Source organism: Protopterus annectens, chromosome 6.part1, assembly GCF_019279795.1.
Source record: "Protopterus annectens isolate FY-2018-M chromosome 6.part1, PAN1.0, whole genome shotgun sequence".
NCBI classification, from domain to species: Eukaryota; Metazoa; Chordata; order Ceratodontiformes; family Protopteridae; genus Protopterus; species Protopterus annectens.
Genome location: NC_056738.1, coordinates 311,895,327 through 311,913,518, shown reverse-complemented (window position 1 = coordinate 311,913,518; position 18,192 = coordinate 311,895,327).

Sequence of the window (18,192 nt, the reverse complement as noted above, 5' to 3'; positions counted from 1 at the left end):
TAGCAACACCTGCTATATATTAAGTGTCTCACATACCAAACAGGACTCCATGGAATGGTAGTGTGAGACCAGCACGAGTCATAACAGTGCCAAAAAAGTCTTCATGAAAACTCTGTCTGGAATGAAGTTTTATGTGGGGTATAATCCAAAACACATTAGTTACTGTTACAGTGACCACCATGAAAAAAAAAATTGTACCAGAGAACTATCTATTTATCTGCATTTGTTGACATGGAATGTTTGAAGGGATTATTTACTGCTTGCAATTGTATAAAATGAAGTCTGCTGGAGAGAATTTTCTAATGTAGCAACTCTAAGGTATTACACTGATGAGTCTTATACGGTGTGTTTGAAGCATATCTTGCAACCTTATTACATGTTTCGAATTTATGTGGTTGAGTGGACTGGGGGCTTATAAGGCTGGGGTATGTATATAGGAGACTGGAAAGTATGAATGAATTAGCTGTTGTAATAAAGACAGTGTTAGTAATGAAGCATTTAGCTCATTTTGTATGATGTACTTGATATGGTGGTCAAATTTAGATTATCAATGATGACTCCTAGAGGTTTTTTGTGGGATATGACTTCAATTTTGTTTTTTGTTTTTTTCTGAGGAATTGGTAATAAAGGAACTTTTGTCATTGCAGGGTGGGTTTGGGGTATATTGGAGCAGTTTAGTTTTTGGTGAAGTTAGTAGTAGTTGTGCATTTCTTACCCAGGGTTCTATGATTGCAAAGGGTTTTTGACTTGTTTCTAGTTTGGATAGGGACATAGTTGAGCATTATCTGCATACTGAATGAGGGTAGCTTACTTAGTCACTATATACTGATCATTTATAAAGACATTAAATAGCAGAGGACCTAATATGCAACCCTAGGGGATGTCTATTTGTATTGGAATTAAAGATGAGAAGTAATACTTCCATTGTCTGCACTAGCACCTACTGGAAAGGTAACCAGTGAACAAGTTAATAGTTTCTTGATAGATCCAGGTCACATAGCCCACAGAGTAGAAATAGATGGGACACTGTATCAAAAGCCTTTGAGAGGTCAATGAACAGTGCAGAGACAGGTTATCTTTGATTATTTTGGCTGTTTATGGTATTGAGCTTGGACAACAGGGCTGACAGTGCTATTAAGTTGAAAACTGAGTTGAGAGGACAATTGAAAAAGGCTGTTAGATATGTCTTGCTGACGAATGAAATTTTCTAGAATTTTTGGATAGTGTGGGAAGGATGTCAATGAGATGATAGTTGAATAGGTCTATTTTCTTTGTGAAAAGAGATGATGCATGATTTTTTTCTGTAGGGATGTGAAATATGATTCAAACACAAACACAAAGGCTCTTCCAGTGCCAAGAAACTAAGAACCAAACTGAAATGCACCAGTGCCATAAGCCACATAAATCAACTCTCAAGAATTCCACAAAGTAGTAAATAAACAAAGAGCTTTATTAGAGTTAAGTGGTCTTGTCCAAAAAATCAGAACTTCATTGGAAAAAAGAGAATTGAAAACATATTGCTGGCATACAGGCATACATACACCTGGTACAAAAAAGCATCTGTTAACACTGGCAATGTCAACATAACAGTGGTACTCAAGTATGTGTCTAATACCAACACTATAAAAAGTATCATAAAACAGATCTGGAAAAATGTTAGTTGTTTTTATGGAGCACTAGAAACATTGGCTGAAAGGCCAGATTTTACATATAACAGGTTGTAAATATAAAGGAAAAATTAGAATTGCAGGCAGCACAAGCAACATAAAGGATCTAGTGAAATGTGGCCATTGTAGACAGTTAAGTTCATCTATACAGGACCAAAACTGAAGCTTAACACTTTAAAAATGAATTAATATTTAATGGAAAATATACATGTAACATAAAATGAGTGGTCTATTTATGTTTCTGTGATTACTGTCACTATAGTTATGTGATTAAAACAGATAGAACCATACACAAGCATATTTACGAACACAATTATGACAAAAATAAAAATCACAGTAATACACTTTTCAGAACCACTCCTCAGTATAAATAGTACTCATAGTTTTTGTTTGTTGTTCAAGCACATTCTCACCCAACCCTTGGGAGGCCCATGGGAACTGAAATTAGAGTAAATAGAAATGATATGTTAACTGTGGCTTAATGCAGGCAAGGTTCCTGGATTACATGACACCACATCTATTAATAGTGTGTTAATATTAAGAGCTGCCAAATTATGAACTTCAACAAATGTGGAGATTTACTGTGTTATGTGTGTTTTCTATAAATAACTACATGTTTTTAATTAAGTTCCTTGGGATGATGGGATGTTAACAAAAATAAAAACATTTCCTTCTATTAGAATGTTACTTTTATAATTAACTTAATAATTGTTTTGTTTGTATTTTAAACAACTGAATGTTAATTTTTTTAATCTTAGTAGGCAAATGCACTTTAAACGAAGTAATTGTTTAGTCATGTGACTACTAAATGGGTTATTTAAACCTGTGACATCTTGTAAAAACAGTTTTGATGAAGTCCTGATTTTTTGGACTACGGTGCTTTACTCTAATAAAGTTCTTCATTTATTTCACTACCTTGTGGAATTCTTGACAGTCGGTTCATGTGGTTTATGGCACTGATGCATTTCTTGGGAAATATATTCCTTATGAAATAAGATTCCTAAATTGAGTGGTTAACTAGGAAGGATATGGGATAGGATAGGGTAACCGTGGCTATTCTGAGGTACTCATTAGGGAGATTATCTGCTGCCAATGTAGTAAGTTTAAGTTTGGAAAATGGTTGTTTGATCAGGGAGATGGGAACTGGTTGTTGACTGAAAACTAGTTGTGTGGAGAACTGCTGTATCTGTAATGGTCTCTTTTGATGGGATTAAGGAGCATACTAAAGGGATAAAATGTTTAGTGAAGTCTTCATTTATTGTCTTTGTGAAGGTTGGAGATGGATTAGGTTGTGCGGTCTTACCTGTCCTAAGGAGAGTATTTACAACTGACCAGAATTGCTTAGGCTTGTTGTGATGGGCATGTTGAAAATTATTATTTGCCTTATCTGTTGGAATTTGCTTTCCTGGATTTCTCATCTTGCAGTAGTTATAAAGTTTTTTTTTTTTTTTTTTTTGGGGGGGGGGATAACCAACAGCCACATTTTTCACAGTTTGTCCTTTGCTCTTATTATAACCTATAGCAATATTGCAGATTTGGCTTTATTCCTCAATTTCCTTACCAGGGGGAGTGCATTAAGTATGTTTTGCAATTGGATACTGAAATACAATACAGTATTGTCTAGGAGGAAAGTTAACAGGAAAAAACATTCACAGTACTGAAGTCTTGACTTAAAATGTTACTGTTAAAATTTGAGTAATTTCCTTCTAGGTTGTAGAAGTGAGCTTTGAAGGTTTTGGTAAGGCTTCCTGTGGAATATTTATGGTGATGGTTACTTAATGTACTAGGTAGGATGCTGGTATGTAGAATTTTGCTGGGTTTATTTATTAAGATCCAACCAAGAATAGAAGTCTTGTTACTATTTTTGCTCAATCAGGTTGGTATGCTGTTTACAGCTAACTAAATCCATATAAATATATAGATTGATTTTTTTATTATTAAAACATTGTTTGCTCAGTCTATGTTGTCATCACCTAATATTGTAAGTTGTGTTAAGACTTTATGCTGGATCAGGAAGGATTTCTTCCAGAGCTAGTATGTTGTTATTCAGTGGTACCTACACAGCTATTACATGTGTTGTGTTGTTTTTGCCTGTTTTGAGAGAAAAGATGAGAAGTTCAGCACTACAAAAAATGTATAGGATGGGGTAGTGGTGTAGGTCTAACAAGGTAGAGCATATAATGCTTACTTCTGATGATTTTGTTTTGTGATCCATTCTCAGTGCATCACAAAGTTCTGGGAGTATTTCTATATCCGGAATTTGCCCATACTAACACCACTTTCCTGTATAGGTGCATAATTGCCTCACTAGGGAATTAATTTGTATGGGCTTCTTTGTACATTTTCAAGGCAGTTAGGTTTTTAATGTAGCTTGCTTTGCACTCATAGATGACGTTTTCCATATTTTTTTTGCCTAGTTTGATCAGAGCAACGCCTTTTAATTGGATACCTTGCAGACTAGATAGTTTTCTACTTTTTGGTGGACTTTGACAAAGTAAAATGGGCAGTAGCATTTTTGAAAGTATAATATAGAATGAAAGTACAAGAAACAGGATCTTCAAGATTATCAGATCAAGCATCAACAGGGGAGGAAAGAAGGACTAAAATCCCATCTTTATCTTTAGTACTTTGGCAAAAATATGCCCTGATGAGCAGTTGGGGGGTATGAGCAGACAGTTCCTAATATAATAAGAAGTTTGAAATACGTCTGGGTTTTTCTGGGTTTTCCAAACAAGTATTTTGGAATTTTGGACTTACAGAACATTTATGCAGTAAGGCATGCTACTGAGATCCTATTGCTCCCCTCTTTACCTGCATTAGTCACTCTACTGTCATTAGGCTAGGTACATAACTTTGAGTTCCACTAGGAATATTTGATTTCAAGGACTTCTAAGGTAACAGTGTCCAGTTTAGGAATACTCAACTCAGATGAACATATTGTCCTAAGAAGAAAGCATTTGTGGCATGATCATCTTGGAGGGAAATACTAAAAGAGTTCCCAGTGAGCATGCTGAGTTTGCTCTTTCATCACTAGAGATAGTGCAGTAAAAACTACTGCAAATCACAGCAATGTCTCCCTAGCATACTCTTTTTTTCGGAATTAAGATATGCCTAGGAAGAAAACGTTTTTGTTCTTCAGATGAGATACAAAATTGAGGTCCCATCTGCTTGAGTTGATGGTAGTTCAGGTGGATGTAAAAGATCCTTCCCCTAACCAAATTTCACATAATAATAATACAAATACCACTTTTGTAGTCCCCATCGGCCTCATGGGACTAACCCATTTAGCAAAAGATAAATAAATAAAATAAAAGTGTTTCCAAAGGTCAACAGTCAATGGTCACTGGCTGAAGAGCTTAAACTTCTGAGAGAGACTCATTTTAACAAGCAATGTTAAATTTTAAAATGTATTTTTTAATGCCTTTGAATCTAAGCGTCTGGTTGATCATCCAGTAACAACAAATGGGTGTTTCTTGTAGCAGTATAGAATATAAACAAGTCCTTCATATGGCTATCTATAGAACAGCATTTGTTTGATAAAAAATGCATTGTTTTCAATATTTTCTCTCTTTTTCAGAAAAGTACTTCCTAATTATTGGACTTCATAAATATTGGACTTTTTCGTAGTGTGGGCTGTTTCTGACTATTCAGTATGGAGAATGACAGACACCTGAAATCATGAACAGACCATCCAACTGTAAAATGTAAATCTGTTCAACTCTGGATGAAACCCAGTTGAATTACTCTGTAATTTTCAGTTTCTGATTATGATTCTCTTACTACCTGGTTTGTAATTTACTCTTATATTTGTTAGTTTAGGTTTGAGGGCTTTTTTCCTGTCTTATAGTTTGTCTTGATCAGTGGTGCATTTGGATAGTGTACAGCATTCAGATATACTCTAAAAAATCTAAGGTACTGTCTATTCCACAAAACAGTGGTTCTCTCTCTGGCTGGCTGGCTGGTGTGTGTGTGTGTGTATGTATGTGCGTATATATATATATATATATATATATATATATATATATATATATATATATATATATATAAATAAAATGAACGAATGATACCTATCAACTGTCTCTGATGTCATTGAATATCCATGTTTTTATAATGCATTGAAGTATTTGTCTTAAAATGTCTGGTTATCTGGAAAAATGTCAAGAATTACAATTTATAAATAATGACAACCACACTAGTTTCAGAATTTGCATCATTCAGATCAGAGCCAGTCAAATGGGGCCCAAGGCAGGGTAATGGATCAGGCCCCCTACACAAACACACAGCAGCCCCTCCCCCGCAGCCCTTCCATTGTCCCATTACTTGGTTATTTCACCCCGATTACCATAAACACTGTTTAAACATGTCAGTGTACACTATTTTTTCTTTACTTCTACAATAATTACAGGTACTTGGATTTAATTTAAAACTATTTTACATTTTAGAGCACAAACACTGATAGCCATTTGCTAAACAAAACAATGTAGTTTCACAATTAAAACAGACTTGGCATGAAGAGTAAACTTCTCTGACCTTGAAACTCACATTCGTTGAAACGGCAATGAAACCCACATTCAAAGAAAATCATTTGGCCAATGGCAGATTAAGCTTACCTTTGTTTTTTTTTCAAACCATAGCCTCCTTGCACTCATTTTTAGAACCATGTATACATGCATGTGCCCTTTGATTTACTTTCCTGATTGTATTAAATTATATTCCTTGCAGAATACAGCAACACTTGTTAAAGTGTTTTTAAATTTATAGTTTTGAACATTTTTCCAGAGAGCACGGAAACAAAACATATGAACCAATAATGACAAAACTGCTTATTTCAGAACATTTAAACCTTAAAAGGCCACTCAAATTTTTGTAACTACAATCCACCAATATCAGTCAATATACAAAATCTCTGCAGAAATAAAAGTTATCTGAATAATCAACTTTAAAGAGATCTGTAACTAATGAAGAGGTTGCTGCTGGCAAACAACTTTACATTTCAGTGTTTTATCTACAAATTCAGTGTTTGCTGCCCTTGAACAATAAATTGCCTACGTTACATTAAAAAAAATGGTAAGCTAGTAGGGAATGTCTACTAAATCCACAACAGGTTCATAATTATTAGCCATCTCAGCCAAAGGGGTACACACTCTGGACTGCAGCATCCCCCCCCCCCCAAAAAAAAAAAGTACACCAGAGTATGAGCAATCCATCTACATGTCTTAACAAAACCCCAGCCAAAGCCTTTACTTATGTTCTGTGGCAAAACTCCCTTTCTTTAACTATCAAAACTGCTACTAACCTGCATGCCTTCAAAACGTCTATAAAAGGATACTTCAGCAAAGCTTGAATTTCCTCCTGTATGAGCCCAGGCTGAGGTACTCATACCTTTTTCAACCTCTACTCTGTCTATCCCACTACTAACTTACCCTACCCTCCACATCCTCTACACATACTCCCCTGAAGTTACACTCATACCTTTTCCACATCTATTCCTACTATCCCCTCTATCACACCCTAACCTTCTCAACTCGTACTACCCTACACCTTAACCAATATAATCTACTACCATATTGCATGACTAATATTTTAAAAATCATTATGATAATCATTTATTATATAAACAATGCTGCATCTTCCTTTTAGCAGACTTTCTATATAATTTATGCTCTAGAATTTTAATAATCATGATAATCTATTATGTAAATAATGTTGCATCTTCCTATTAGCAGGCTTTCTATACAATTTATGCATGACCAATATGATTTTATGTCTGTTGAGTTTTTATTCTAACAAACTAATGTGTAGTTTTTTTTCCAATTTGTGCTTGAATGTTATGACTTTATTATGTCTGTTAAGTTCTCCTTCTGACAAACTAATGTTTTCATATTTGTGCTTGAATCTTATGTCGGTCTAGTTTTTCTGTCTGTTAACCATATGTATCTGGAGCTTTTCTCCTCAGTCCTAAGCAAATGCCAAATAAATAAATAAAGGTGTGGTAGTAGACACCACAGCCTTCTGCACCAAAGGCAAGTATGCTGCCTGTTGTGATACTAACACTGTTTTTAAATTTTACAACACAAACAGTAATGGTCATTTGCTAAACAAAAAAGTTGCACACTAAAAACAGACAGCATAAGCAGCAGTAAACTTATTTTCCCCTGAAGCTCACAATTCCTTGAAAATGCATTGAAATTTTAAATAAGGAGCCCCTCTACAAATTAACAACTGTTCCTTCGAAAAGATACATGGTTATTATTTATAGTGATGGCTTCTATATTTTTTAAATAGCCTTACAACCCTAAGAAATCAGTCACCCAATCATGCAAAAACATGAAGTACATTTTCATCAGGTTTACTCATAAATTAATGCATAAATTAATGCATTTTTCACAATATATACAGATGTGTCTTGATCATTTAAATGATGCTGAAACTTACAAAATGTGCTCTGCTAGGGAATATGAAACAAATGTGCATAAATTTAAAGATTTATTACAGAAGGGAAAATGTTTGGGATATTTTACTAAGGATGATGTAGCTAAAAGATTTAACATTGACAATTGTGAGATGGCAAAACTTTACTGTTTGCCCAAGATACATAAGGACATTTTGCATCCACCACGTCATCCCATAGTGTTGGCATGTAACTATTTTCTTAGTAACATGGGTATATTTCTGCATGGTTTTCTTTTGCCATATGTCATTAAACAAAGTTCTTCTATCAAAGATAGTGCTGAGTTTTTAGACCAGGTAGTACCCCTGAAATGGACTAAGGATATGTACTGGTTAACAGCATGCGTGAAAAGTTTCTATACAAGTATTAGTCACAGTATGGGTTAGAAGCTCTGCACAATACCTTGGGCGATAGTCCCCTCGCATACTATGTTATAGAATTAGTAGAATTCTGCTTGAAGAATAATTATTTTAAATTTGACAATCAAATATTTCACCAGTTGAAGGGCACAGCCATGGGGGCAGTATTTGCCCCTATGTATGCCAATATTATGATGGAATTCTTTGAGCTTGAATTTCTTTATCAAATAGAGGTTTTAAAAAGTATGTGGTCAAATATTATAGATATATTGACAATTTAATTTTTATATGTAAGGGGGGCAAAGATGGAGTTATAAACTTTCTGGATGACCTCCAAAAAATAGGTTTATGTTTAAATTTGATGGTTTCCAGTTGGGAAATAAAGTGAACTTTTTGGATATTAGTCTAGAAGGCAGTAAAAGTGGGAAAACCTGTCACCAAAGTATACCGGAAATTTGAGGATGGCCTGCATTTTTTGGATGCTACCAGTTGTCACCCTCCACATCTTTTGAAATCTCTTCCCTATGGAGAATTGACTAGGGTAAGGAGGTTGTGTAATAGCACTGATGAAGTAAATATTGAATTACAGAAAACATCACAGTTGTTTATTAAAAGGAGTTATAGTGCAGATGAAGTGCTATTATCCTTAAATAAGGTTAGTAAAGGCATCATTTGTTAGTGGTTATAATAAATATCAGGACAGATTAAAAAAATCATAATTTAAGAAAAATATATGCAGTTATGACTTATGATCTGTTGGCAGAAGAAGTTAAACTATCAAGTTCTATTGGACTTCCTTGTTTAAATACAGGGATTTAGTAGATATACTTGATAAGAATCTAAAATTTTCATTCAGAAGGGGTAAAAACATAAAGGACATGCTAGTTCATGCTAGATTTATAAGACCTAGTATAGGTTTGAGTTATAATCCTGATTCTTTGGGAACATATCCATGTGGTAGATGTATAACGTGTCAGTATACAAGTAGGACATTTCAGTATATTAATGGGATACATTTTCAACCTAATGCGAAGTTTTCATGCAATAAAGTTTTGTGTATGCATTAAAATGACCATGTGGAATGTTCTATGTAGGCGAACATAAAAGAGCATTTAAAACTAGGATGTAGGGAGGTTGAATTACATTTTCATTGTGGAAGATCCTGGTCATTTATATCTTGGATTTTATCTTTTATTTTTTATTTTATATTTGTTGTGAAGTAAACCTCTTTTCCCCTGAAGCTCACAATTCCTTGAAAATGCACTGAAATTTTAAATAAGGAGCCCCTCTACAAATTAACAACTGTTCCTTTGAAAATATACATGGTTATTATTTATAGTGATGGCTTCTATCTTTTTTTAAATAACATTACATTCCTAGGAAATCAGTCACCTAATCATGCAAAAACATGAAGTACATTTTCATCAGGTTTATTCATAAATTAGTATTCATCCACAAAAAGCAAATTCTTCACCTCCTCTCCCCCCATCATGTACCCATGCAAATTTGACTGTCCAATCCTCATGTGTGTATAAAAAAACATTATTACAACACAATAATTTGGAGACAGCAACCATTTCTGACAAACCTAGGGGTACCCACAGGTGTGGTTTTTGTAGTGCCTGTAGGTTTATCAATGAAGAGGCCTTAATTATGTTATCACATTTGGATAAGATTTAGAGCCTCGGGAAGGTTTACGTGTACTACCAAGAGGGTTGTTTATTTCAGCATCTCTACAGGGTGAGAAGCATTCTATATAGGAATGATTTCTAGAGCACTCAACAAAAGAACAAAATAATGTTTATATGCCATCAAAAAGAAAGACACTGGCAATGCTTTATACATACAGAGCTTAGTCTGTGCTAAGTTCAAAAAATTCTTGTTTTTTTTTGTTCTACAGCATGTGTTAGATGCTAAAAGGGGAGGTGATTATAAGAATCTTCTAGAAAAGAAAGAAGCAGTATGTCAGATTATTTTGAAAGCTAATAAGTTCCCTGGCTTGCACAATTTTATCAATATTAAGTGTTTTCTAAAGGATAGAAGGGTCAGAATTAATAGCAGCAGTTATACAGTTTTTCATATTTATTATTTTTTATTACACATACATGTGTAAGTTACATTTTGTATATGTTATTTATATATCTTGTACAGGCTGTTTAACTTGCTTTTGTTTAAATTTTTATTTAAAGATGTAGAATAATTTAACCATTGGTCAATGCATTTTAATGAATGTTAAAATTACATTTTTGTATGGTTTAGTATGATTCTGCTTTAAAAATGGTTTTATTGATTAATTGAATGTGGTTTTTGATTGGAATATGGTTTATTTAAATAGTGCACTCCATGTGTAATTTTATTTTTCTGATGAGGTCTTTTTGTGGATGAAAAGTGGAAATAAAGTTTTAGTACACTTAAAGCTGGCTGCAGTTCTCTCCTAATATTTTAGTGTGGTTTGTGCTTTGTTTTGTTTAAGTAAAACTCTAAAACACTTTTTGAACCACAAAATATAAACTATTCAGTAATAATTTTACCCAAGATGGTAAGTCTCCAAAATAGTCTTAAAGAGTTCATTTATGTCATAAGCCTGCCTTTCACCACCATCATCATTATTCTAACAATTTAGTAAAATAGTTAGCTGACTGCATTAAACTTAACTAATTCATTTATCAGTCAGGAAGTACTCCTTAGTAAATACAAGCTACAGACACATTGTTCTAGGATTTACACTCACTACTATGCTACTATGTTTTACTCAGTTCTTTAACTATAATATACCATCACTAAGATTGTAGTCATCTGAAACCCTAGATCAGAGAGTCATTCATTGTATAAATTACAATCTTTTATGCAACCCCCAAAATAGTAACAGCATTATAAAATTAAGGAATGGCTACTGGATGCTCACAAAAGTATAGCCATCCATATTAGCCCCTCAAAATCATCTAATCTTAAGTATGAATGAAATCTTATTTATAAATCAAAAAAGTCATTTGCATCTTACCATGACTAATGTACACTCATTACTGATCTGCAGTTGCAAGATGACTGCAGTTATTATATATGAAGACAAAAAACATCCTTAAAACATAAACTGCAAAATAAATGAAGAAAAATCTTTAACATTTGTCATTTTCAGTGAAAATGTGTTCTTCACTCATCCATCATATCAGCAGTCATTGATGCTTGTTGACATTTTTCCATTTTACACAAAATAATGGGAAAACATCCTGTTTAACAGACTGCTTCAGAGCTTGGCATTTAGTCTTAGCTACTTCCCTCAAAGTTCACATCCTTCTTCAGTAGTCCCTGATGTCAGAAATATTCTGCTTGAATGGAAGTCTGCAAATCTTCCTGCACATCTACAACAGTCTTAAAACCAGCTGGAACATAAACACTGAATAATGACAGATACAACATGAGCATTTCAGTTCCTACAGAGTACAGTCCCACAAACATCATCTTCTTCTTTTGGCTGTTCCTGTTAGGTGTTGCCACAGCAGATCATCTGCTTTCATTTCTTCCTGTCCTCCACATCTTGCTCTGTCACACCAACCACCTGCATATCCTCTCTCACCACTTCCATAAACCTTATCTTAAGCCTTGCTCTTTTCCTCTTACCTGACAGCTCCATCCTTAGCATCCTTTTCCAAATATATCCAGCATACCTCCTCAGAACATGTCCAAACCAACTCTATCTTGCCTCTCTGACTTTGTCTTCAAATGTCCGACCTGAGATGACACTCTAATATACTGACTCCTAATCCTGTCCATCCTCATCACACCCAATGCAAAACATAACAGCTTTAACTCTGCCACCTCCATCTCTGACTTCTGTCTTTTTGTCAATGCCACTGTCTCCAATCATTAGAACAGTTGGTTTAACTACACTCTTGTAGACCTTCCCTTTTACTCTTACTGGTACTCGTCTGTCACAAATCACTCCAGACACTCTTTTCCACCCACCTCACCCTGCCTGTACTCTCTTCTTCACCTCTCTTTCACACTCACCATTACTCTGAACTGTTGATCCCAAATATTTAAACTCATCCACATTTGCCAACTCCACTTCCTGCATCCTCACCATTCATCCTCCCTCTCATTCACACACATATATTCTGTCTTAGTCCGGCTGACCTTCATTCCTTTCCTCTCTGGAGCACATCTCCACCTCTCAAGGGTCTCCTCAACCTGTCCCCTACTCTCACTACAGATCAAAATGTCATCCGCAAACATCATAGTCCATGGGGCCTCATATCTGATCTCGTCTGTCAACCTATCCATCACCATTGCAAATAAGAAAAGGTTCAGAGCTGACCCTTGATGTAATTCCACCTCCACCTTAAACATATCCATCACTCCTACCACAGACTTCACCACTGTCATACTACCCTCGTACATATCCTCTACCACTCTTACATACTTCTCAGTCACTTCCAGCTTCCTCATACAATACCAAACAACTCCTCTCTAGGCAACCTGTCAAATACTTTCTCTAAGTCCACAAAGACACAATGCAACTCCTTCTGACCTTCTCTATACTTCTCCATCAACACCCTCAGAGCAAATATTGCATCTGTAGTGCTCTTTGCCGTTATGAAACCATACTGCTACTCACTAATCATCACCACCTTTCTTAACCTAGCTTCCACTACTTTTTCCCATAATTCCATGCTGTGACTGATCAATTTTATCCCTCTGTAGTTACTACAGCTCTGCACATTACCCTTATTCTTAAAATTGGTACCAAAACACTTTTTCTCCACTCCTCGGGCATCCTCTCACTTTCCAAGATTTCATTACACAATCTGGTTAAAAACTCCATCTCTCCAAATCACCTCCATGCTTCCACAAGTATGTAATCTGGACTAACAGCCTTTCCACTTTTCATAGCTGTCCTTACTTCCTCCTTGCTAATCTGTTGCACTTCCTGATTCACTATCCCCACATCATTCAACCTTTTCTCTCTCATTCTCTTCATTCATCAGCCCCTCAAAGTACTCTTTCCATCTGCTCAACACACTCTCCTTGCTTGTGAGTACATTTCCCTCATTATCCTTTATCACCCTCACCTGCTGCACATCTTTTCCAGCTCGGTCCCTTTGTCTAGCCAATCAGTACAGGTCCTTTTCTCCCTCTTTAGTGTCCAACCTTTCATACAACTCTCCATACGCCTTATCTTTAGCCTTGGCCACCTCTCTCTTCACCATACGCCTCATCTCTTTATACTCCTATTTTCTTCATCTCTCTGACAATCCCACTTCTTCACCAACCTCTTTCTCTGTATACTCTCCTATACTTCATTGTTCTACAACTAGGTCTCCTTGTCCTCCTTCCTCTGTTCAGATGTCACACCAAGCACCTTTCTGGCTGTCTCCCTTACCAGCTCTGCAGGACTTACCCAGCAATTTGGTAACTCTTCACTGCCACACAGTGTCTGTCTTAACTCTTCCCTGAACTCCTCACAATTACCCTTTTTCAACTTCCACCATTTGATCCTTGGCACTGTCCTCACACACTTCCTCTTCTTGCTCACCAATGTCATCCTACTGACCATCATCCTATGCTACTTAACTATCCTTTCCCCTGTCACCACTTTACAGTCTCCAATCTCCTTCAAACTGGACGTCCTGCATAGGATATAATCCACCTGCATGCATCTTCCTCCGCTCTTGTATGTCACCTGTGCTCAGCCATGTCCATCCTTTTCACAAAATCCACTACCATCTGACCTTCTGCATTCCTGTCCTTAACACCATACCTACCCATCACTTCCTCATCCCCTCTGTTCCCTTCACCAACATGCCTACTGAAATCCACTCGAATCACCACTCTTTCATCCTTGGCTACAATCACCACGACTTCAAATTACACCAAAATTTTTCTTTCTCATCCATCACACACCCAACTTGAGGAGCATATGCACTAACATTCATCATCACACCATCAATTTCCAGCTTAATAAACATCACTCTAGCTGACAATCTTTTCACCTCCAAAACACTCTTGGTATAGTGTTCCTTCAGCATAATCCATACCCCATTTATCCTCCCTTCCACACCATGACAGAACAATTTGAACCCCCCTCCAATAAACCTGGCCTTACTCCCCTTCCATCTGGTCTCTTGCACGCACAATATATCAACCTTCCTTCTCTACATCATATCAGTTAGATCTCTCCCTATACCAGTCATACTGCCAACATCCAAAGTTCTTACCCTCGCTACCACACTCCTAACCTTCCTCCTCTCTTCCTGCCTTTGGGCATGCCTTCCCCCTCTTATTCTCCTTCAGACAACAGTAGCCCAATTTCCACCAATACCCTGTTTATTGCTGTCCGCATATGTCATTTGGCAAAAGTTTTAAACGGATGGCCTTCCTGACATAACCCTGCCCGTTTATCTGGGCTTGGGACTAGCATGAAGAAACGCACTGGCTTGTCTCCAAACATAAAGTAAACAAATCCTATTTTTCTCAGTTAAGCATAATAATCATTTTAAAGAAGTTATCTTCCACATTGCTGTGCTTTCCAGGTCACCCTAACAGTGTTAGAATTTGCTATTTTACTTTATAGGTCTCTAAATGTAGCAAAACCTGTGTGGAATAACCTGCTGCGACCCTTGCACCAGGTGCAAATAAATGATGAGCCATTCAGTCTTGATGAGGTTCTCATTCAAGCATGGTCAAATCAGGGATGAGGGTCAGTATAATGGCAAAGGTGTTTAACTCACAGACACAACGCATAGGGTTTCATGCTCACCTTTGAAAGGGTAATTGGCTATGCTTAAAATGACCCAAAAGGGTAACTAGCTTAATACTGGTCTATGAACAAACTTCTGTTTCATAAAAGTCACAGAGTGAAAACTTTCCTATTTTTCCTGTTATGCCAGTTAAATAAATATTTTTCTTGCGGGCAATATTTTCCATGTTTAATTACATAAAGTTCATAATTGCAGAGACATACATCTCTTTTAAGTCACTGTTTTCTTGTTGTAACTGTCCAATGGCCAGTGCATGTGAACTGAAGGCCTCTATATCCTCTTTGCTGTGAAGATTAACACAAACTACATAATTGGTCAATTTCATGTTAGATGGTCAATAAAGTTTATATTACAAATATATATATATATATATATATATATTTATTTTTTTTTTTTTTTCAGTCTCACATTCACTCATTCAAATGCCAACATTAGCTGCTCCACAGAGACTTTCTCAACCTCAGTGCTTCCAGTTTCTTTATTCAGGCCCTGGACTGCAGCTGCAATCTTAGCACCCTCCTCCATGTGGTCTGCCACTTAACTTCACTGGTGAATGCAGCAAGTAATACTCTTTAGGTACTCCTTCTAGATTTCAGCATGTATGTAGTTAATTACTAGCCAACAATTCACAGGAAAAAATCCTCAAGTTTTGACCACTTACAAATAAAATAAACATTTCTGAAACTCAAAAGTGGCCAGGAAGAAATTTGACCTTTATTGTACAATCACAGGAGGTATCAATACACTGATAATCTAAAAAGCTGTGGTCCATTTTGCTTGATTTAAAACTTTACTTACCCAAGAGTAAGTACTGGGTCAGTGCTTCATAAAACATCAGTAGAATGGCTCACAGTAGGTTCCTACTAAAGAGAACTTGACACATTTTATTTGACCTACTACAAGCAAATAGAAAATTACAGCTGACTTTGCTTCATGGAAAGCTGCTAACAACTGTAACTCATTTTGCATCTAAAAACAAAGTTATAAACATACACTGTGTCAGAACAAGTTATCTTACCTATTACAGATTCATGCATTTATACTAAGCTAGTGGTTTGTCAACCATTATAGACCTAGCCAAAGGAAATATAAAAGAATAACCCTTGAAGGTGAGTTAATAGTTCAGAAGTTGATGATAGGAGCAGAGTTAACTTTGGGAGATGCAGACAGAATATTTTCAGCATGGTTTACCCTTGCAAACAGGAACTGTAATTTATATTCCCATACCAGGTAAATTAAATGATTTTCCAGTATTGACATTGCAGTGCAGTGAAAGAGGAGTGCTGCACTCCTAACTGTGTGATCCTTAGGATGAAATGTTAAACTGAAGTCCCATTTCCATGAATTGGTGGCAGCTCAGGTGGACATAAAATATGCCACAGCACTTATCAAGAACAGTAGGGGTCCTTTACTTAAAACATTATTATTATTAACATTACTATCACTATGTTACTCATTACTCAGAATATATTTCATGTCTTTAATACACTTAAAACTAGATAAATGAAAATAAATACAAATGTGTGTTAACAGTATAATTTAAAGGACAATTTCCCCTAAATCTTTAATACACTTTCTATCCTCTCCAACCTTCTTTCTACAAGATCTGGTCTTCCTCAACATTTCAGTCTCATACAAGTACGTGCTAAATAGCATTTGTTCTAACTTCCCAGTACAGTTCATACAATAGTCATTCACATTCTATTTATTTTTCTGGAACATTTTCTGAACAGTCGAATAACACCCATGTACAAATTTGTCCATGTTAACTCTTCCTGTATTTTCTTTTTTAATTTCTCAGCCTGTCCCATAATTTTTTTAACATTGGGCAATGTAAGAAAATGCACTTCACTATTACTTCTACTTGAAATTTTGCATAATTCTTTCATTCATTGCTTTACATAACATTGAACCTATCACTTCAACGTATTCAAAACTAGTCTCCATATAAAACCTTGTCTATCATATACATCTACAACCTCTTCATCCTGTGTATACAAGCAATTTCCTTACTTAAATATAACCATGGATCCATAATTTCATTTTAACTTTTTCATATCATTCCTTTATACTATTTTCGATATCCACTACATTTATCTATTGTTCCTGTTTTTTTTCTTACATTCCTGTGCCTCTTCTTCTTCCTAAACTTTACCCTTTTTTTGATCATCTCCATCTTTTAAATAGCTGTATACCTTAAACTTAGCAATCTTATCACTATGTTTTCTTCTCCATATTTTACTATACTAAATATCTAAAGTAACTGTATTGATACTAAATAAATCACTGGATTACTTAAGTTTAATCCACCTTTTTCAATTATAGTGTACAACATATCTTTCTTAACTGGGATTCAATTTTAATCTACAAATCACAGAAAAAGACGTTTGTAATATTTTTTTTATCCAAAACTGTCAGAAAAGTAAATACACTTTTCAAATAACTTAAGAAGGAATTCACAAAGGTACTAAGATGTGGTTGCCTTCATGTGTATGTTGCTGCAAACCTTTGGTATTCAGTAACCAGCCTAACATGGAGCTGTATGTGCAATAGTATAAAGATGTGCAGCACTGGGTAAGGCCTGCTCCATGGCCAAGCTGAATTCTAATGAGGTAGTCTGGGTGAAAGACATATGATAATTAGCCATGTGCTCTCTCCCTGGAACTACCTCCAAGAAGGCATCTACGTGACAAGCGATTCAAGCAAATGCTTGGCCATGTAGATCACCACAGCCAGCCCCACTATGTCACAGTAGAGAACACTGCCAAAAGCCAGTGTTAAACTACCTACTACGGCCTTGGTACAAGGAACAGGTGATTGGTGAGCCACTAGAAACCATGGATACATGTTAATTAATTGCTTTAATGGCACCAACACCCATATTGGGACTGGTAGGTGGAGGGAATCAATAGACACCAGTGACGCACTTTACGTAAGTGACACAATGGCAAAAGCAT